Source organism: Sceloporus occidentalis, unplaced genomic scaffold, assembly GCF_023333645.1.
Source record: "Sceloporus occidentalis isolate IW3139 unplaced genomic scaffold, rSceOcc1.0.p SCAF_12, whole genome shotgun sequence".
In the NCBI taxonomy this organism is placed as follows: domain Eukaryota; kingdom Metazoa; phylum Chordata; class Lepidosauria; order Squamata; family Phrynosomatidae; genus Sceloporus; species Sceloporus occidentalis.
In genome coordinates, this window is record NW_028316992.1 from 9,981,501 (window position 1) to 9,987,500 (window position 6,000).

A 6,000-nucleotide genomic window follows, 5' to 3' on the forward strand; every position below is an offset into this window, starting at 1 on the left:
ACGGAAGTACTCGTGATAGGTTCCCCTGGCCCAGGGATGGTGGTGATTCCACCTGTCCTAAACGGGATCACGCTTCCCCTGAAGGACTCAGTACGCAGTCTGGGGGTGCTCCTTGACTCGTCGCTCCACCTTACTTCTCAGGTGGACGCGACGGTCAGGAGCACCTGTTATCAGCTTAGGCTGATACACCAGCTGCGTCCCTACCTGGACCAGAGAGACCTTGAAACGGTAGTACACGCTCTGGTAACCTCTCGGTTGGATTTCTGCAATGCGCTCTACATGGGGCAACCCTTGTACCATACCCGGAAGCTGCAATTGGTGCAGAATATGGTGGCAACACTGGTCACTAATACACCTAGGACCAGCCACATAACACCAGTCCTCAAGGACCTTCATTGGCTGCCTATTCGCTTCCGGGCGCAATACAAGGTGTTGGTTATTACCTATAAAGCCCTAAATGGCTTGGGCCCAGGGTACTTGGAGGACCGCCTCTCTCCATACAATCTGCCCCGCACACTCAGATCAACCCGGAAGCAATTGTTAAGAGTTCCGGAGGTCAGATTAGCTACGACCACCAGAAGGGCCTTTTCCATCTCGGCCCCCAACCTCTGGAACTCGCTTCCCGATGAGCTCCGCTCGGCCACCTCACTGGACCTATTTAAGAAGGGGTTAAAAACACACCTTTTCGAGCAGGCATACCCCTGACTCTTGACCTCCGACTCCCAATGTGCTCCCCTCCCTCGTCAGCATTGTTGGGCTGGCATGAGATGGGGTTTTAATGTGGTTTTAATTGTGGTTTTATTATGGTTTTATTGTTGTTTATGTATATGCTGTAAACCGCTTTGATTTTTAGAAAAGCGGTATATAAATAAAAACTTTATTATTATTTATTATGTTAGCAAGTAGTACAAAATAAAGACAGGAGTGCTTTCTCCCATTTGAAAGAACCTTATTGTCATGGAAGGTCATGGCCTAATAGGATTTAGATTTGCTGAGACTCCTAATCTCTGCAGCTGTGGGGGATTTATTAAAATGGTTCTAGAAATTAATAGATACAGAATGTTTAATCTGGACTGGGATTAAGTTTGTTTACCTACATCTAGTCCTTCACTGCATACAGGTGATTAGATTTGTAAGGGGAAGTCTCCTCACATGACATTGGATAACTGTATTTGTTCTTCTTCTGATGTGGATTATAATTTGCTTTATAATATGGCATGATGAGGCAGCTAATTTCATGGCAGGCTTATTAATGTTGCTTTTGAGACTAAGGCTGAATCCACATGAGACTGAGCTATATTCCATGTATTATGTTTTATATCATCCATTACTTGGGACCATGCAGCAATGGAATTTTGTTTACTAATTTAGATAATCTACTGTGGTTTTGCGTATTGTTATATATTATAATTTGCAAACAGCATCACTTTGTATAATTTATTTATTAAGTGTACCATTGCTAAATTTGTGTTTATTCAGATATTTTCTCTATGAAATCCAATTGTACACTGACATTATACTGACTTAGAATACTGTATAAATCTTTGGAGCATGAAGTGAACCAAACAGGGTGCTTTTAGTACAAATGAACTAGATGTGAAGCATTATTTCAGGATGCTTTGTTTTGACCAGCTGGTTTTGAACATACAACAAATTTGCAAATCTATCAAAGAACAGTTGAATGACTATTATGCTAGGATGGACACAGAACCAATTAGGGTATCTAGATTCTCTTCCAATTTTCCTTTAAAAAATACTACAGAGAAGAGAAATATTTGACTGAGATTTCCCTACCGTTACTCCACAAGGCATTTACAGCTTTGTGTTTTCAGACTATGAAGACTAACTTTATGAAGGTAGATGTAAGAATATTCCCCGAGAGCAGTGGCTCTGCATTTATGGAAAACAAGTGGATGACAATACTGTAGACTACAGGTTATATTGTCAGTTATATGATATTGGAAGAGATAAATACTTGGTAAGGTGTTTAGAGCCTGCAGCTAACTTTAATTATAGGAATAAAACTATATACTTGCTATCCAGTTCAGTTAGATCAGTCCTGGTAAATGAATCTAGATTTGCAGTGAAAGCAGCCCACCTTAGAATTGCCCATGAGAATAACTGAGAATAGTTTTCTCTTATAAGAAATGTGGATTCAGTAAACATATTTGTAAGCATTGCATTCGTGTATTTTATTTTCAATATTCCACTACATATTTTAGAAAATTTTAAACCCTGTAAAATCACATTTTATTATATTGATTGATTGCTTATTCATTTTTTAAACATGGCTTATATTTTGTTACCAGGGGGGGGGGGGAACAGCATCATTTTACTATGTCTGAATATATTTATGTGTTATCTATGACATTGATTCTTAACGTTTTCTTTACCAGGGATCCCCTAAAAATATATTTTGTTGCCACCAAGACCACCAAGACTTAACTCGAGATTTAAAAATCTGGTGGTGATGATGATGATGTTAACTGCCACCAAGTCAACTTCAATTTATGGAGAGCCTATTAATGAGAGACTTCCAAGTCACCCTATCATCAACCACACTGCTCAGGTCTTACAGACTCGGGACCATGGCTTCCTTGATTGAGCCTGTCCATCTGGAATGCGGTCTTTCTCTTTTCCTACTGCCTTCCACCTTGCCCAGCATTACTCACTTTTCTGTGTTCCCATGATATGGCCAAAATATGGCAGTCTCAATTTAGTCATCTTGGGGTGAAGCAGACAACCCAACCTTGAACTATTTCAATGTCTTGTTAATGGTGTGCTTTAAAGTTATGTAAATAATATGTAGTAATTCTTTTCTTTTCTTAATGTTCAGGGGTAAACCTGCCTTTGCATTTTCCCCCTTGACTTTCTTCAGTAATCCTTTCAAGTGTGCTTTTTTCTGCTAGCAGTATGATGTCATCTCCATATCTTAAATTGCTAATGTTCCTTCCTCCAAATTTCACACCTCCTTTCTCTACATCTAATTCTGATTTATGTATGATACGTAGGGTTGCCATATCCCGCCGGGGGGCGGGACAATCCCGGTTTGGGCGGTGCTAACCCGGTCCCGGTCTGGTTTGGCGCCCAAACTGGGACGGCCCCGCCCACCGCGGCCACCTCAGCCCCCACGGCGGCTCCAAGGCCTTGCTGAGGCCTGGGAAGGCTCTCCGCGGTTGGAGCTCCAGCCGCGGAGACGCTCCCTCCCGGGCCCCAGCGAGGCCTTCGAGGCGGCTCCGCGGTCGGAGCTCCGGCCGCGGGGTCCTCCAAGGCCTGCGCGAGGCCAGGGAGGAGGAGGAGGCCGCTTCCCACCGCGGCAATCGCCGCGATGAGGGGCGGCCCCCGCCTCCTTCCCGGCCTGGGAGCCGGCTGAGGCTTCTTCCCAGGCCGGGAGGAGGAGGAGGCCGCTTCCCCTCACGGCGATCGCCGCGATGAGGGGCGGCCCCCGCCTCCTTCCCGGCCTGGGAGCAGGCCTAGGCTCCCTCCCAGGCCGGGAGGAGGAGGAGGAGGACAAAGTTTAAAAATCTAGGACTTTTTTTTTTAATTTCCTAGCCAGGAATTTTTTTTTTAAAAAATGTCCTACATTTTCAAACCTTGTCCTACATTTGTCCCGGTTTGGAGGTCCTCCATTATGGCAACCCTAATGATACGTTCAGTGTATAAGTTAAACAGATAGAGTGATAAACTGACTTCTTGTCAGTTGGAAAGCCTTCTGTCAGTATTTGACCTAATGGTGGTCTCTTGTTCAGTACAGGTTATGCATCAGGATGATCAAATATTATGGCACCCTCATTTCTTTAAGGAAGACCCATAGGTTTTCATGATTTATACAATCAAAGGCTTTGTTATAATCTAGAAAGCATAGACTGTTTTTCTTCTGAAAATCTTTGTAGTGCTTCATTAGCCAACATATATTTGCAATATGATCCTTAGTGCCCTAGTGATGCAGTGGTTAAATGCCTGCACTCCAGCTACTCACAAACCATAATGTGCTGAGTTTAATACCAGCCAGTGCTCAGGCTTGACTCAGGCTTGCATCCTTCCGAGGTCACTAAAATGAGTACCCAGCTTGTTGGGAGCAATTACTGTAGCTTACAATTGTAAACCGTAGAGACTGCTTAGGTGGTATGAAGCAGTATATAAATAAAGCTGTTAATAGCTGTTATTCTTTCGCTGAAAAAAGCTTGGATATCTGCCATTTCTTGTTCTTGCTTCATTTATGGTAGAAATCTTTGTTGTAGAATTTTAAGTATCACTTTGCTTGCGTGGAAGTTTAATGCAATAGTCTTGTGGTTATTGAAATCCTTGGTGTCCCTTTTACTGGGAATTGTAATATATTTTGAGTGTTCCCAATCTGTGGGCAATTCTTTTGTTTTCCATATTTGTTGACATATTTTTCTTAAGACTAGACTAGATTCTGCCCCTCGAGCTTGAAACAGTCTATTGGTATCTGGTAATCTGTCATCTGTTTCTGGTAATTTGTTTCTCCCTGGTGCTCTGAGTGCAGCTTCTACTTAACTTTCTAAAATTGTAGGCTCATTTTTCCTTGAATGAATCTGTCATCCTTTCACCTTTGCTTTCTCAGATGTTGTGGAAAAGATCTCTTGTTCTTCCTTTATTTTTATTTTTTTGTAATCTCCTATTTTTCTGCGTTGATTATTATAGTATTTTTCTTTCTTCCTGTGCACAAGTAGCTAAAGAGTTGTATTCAGGGTTCTTATTTCTGTTACCTTTCACTTTTGCTTCTCATCAGTCCTTAAATGCTTGAAGAGTTTCATCTGTCCTCTGTTGAGGCTTCTGTTTCTTTTTGGCTGCAGATAGCATCTATTTCTATTCCTCCCCAATAATGTCTCTGAGGACTTTAATACAGGGAAAATGGAAGGAAAATCGGGGCTTTAAACAGTGATTATCCTGTATAAATTGTGCAATCGCAATTAAGATTTTCACACATTGCGATTAAAGAGCCATTGTCCCAGCAACAAACAGGCAATAAACAGGCAATAAACAGGGATTTCATGGGATTTCCCTGTGATTGATTTGTTGCTGTTTATTGCCCGTTTATTCCTTGGATAATGGCTCTTTAATTGTGATGTCATGTGAAAATCTTAATCGCGATTGTGTGATTTTCACGGGATAATCACTGTTTAAAGCCTTCATTTTCTCCGTGTGATAAAGTCCTGGCTTCAGTCCAGAGCTCTTCTGGTTCCCAGTTAATTAGGCTTAATAGTGCAAATCTATTTTTACACTATTTTTTCATTCTATGGGGATATACTTCAAGTTGTATTTTGGTACAATGGTTGTTTTAATTTTCTTCTTTAGCTTTACACTAATTTTTGATATCAGCAATTGTAGCCAAAATCTATGTAGGGGAATTTTACTTATGGAGGTGATGATGATCCGATTTGCAACTCCCAAATTACCCGCTGGGCCATATATTTATAGGAGTGCTTTGACCTTTAATTTGGTCATGTCCTCACTTTTTCTCAAATGTCCTCCATTTTGAGCCTGACTAAGCATGAATTTATATAAGTCTATGAGTGCTTTGACCTTTCATATGGTCATGTCCTCTCTTTTGCTGCCATGTCTTACATTTTGAGCCCAAGAAGCATGAATTCATGTATTCCTAGTCGTGCTTTGAGCTTTAATTTGGTCATGTCCCCACTTTTCCTCCAATGCCCTCCATTTTGAGCCTAAGCAGCATGAATTCATATATTTATATGAGTGCTTTGACCTTCAATTTGGTCATGTCCTCACTTCTTCTCTAATGTCCTCCATTTTAAGCCTCTGTCTTTCCCCAATGTCCTCCATTTTAAGCGTTGACCTTTAATTTGGTCATGTCCTCATTTTCCTCCAGTGCCCTTCATTTTGAGCCTGAGAAGCATGTATTTATATTTACAGGCGTGCTTTGACCTTACATTTGGCCATGTCCTCAATCTTTTCTCAATGCCCTCCATTTTTGGCCTAAGAAGCATAGAATCATAGACTCATGGTCATGTCCTC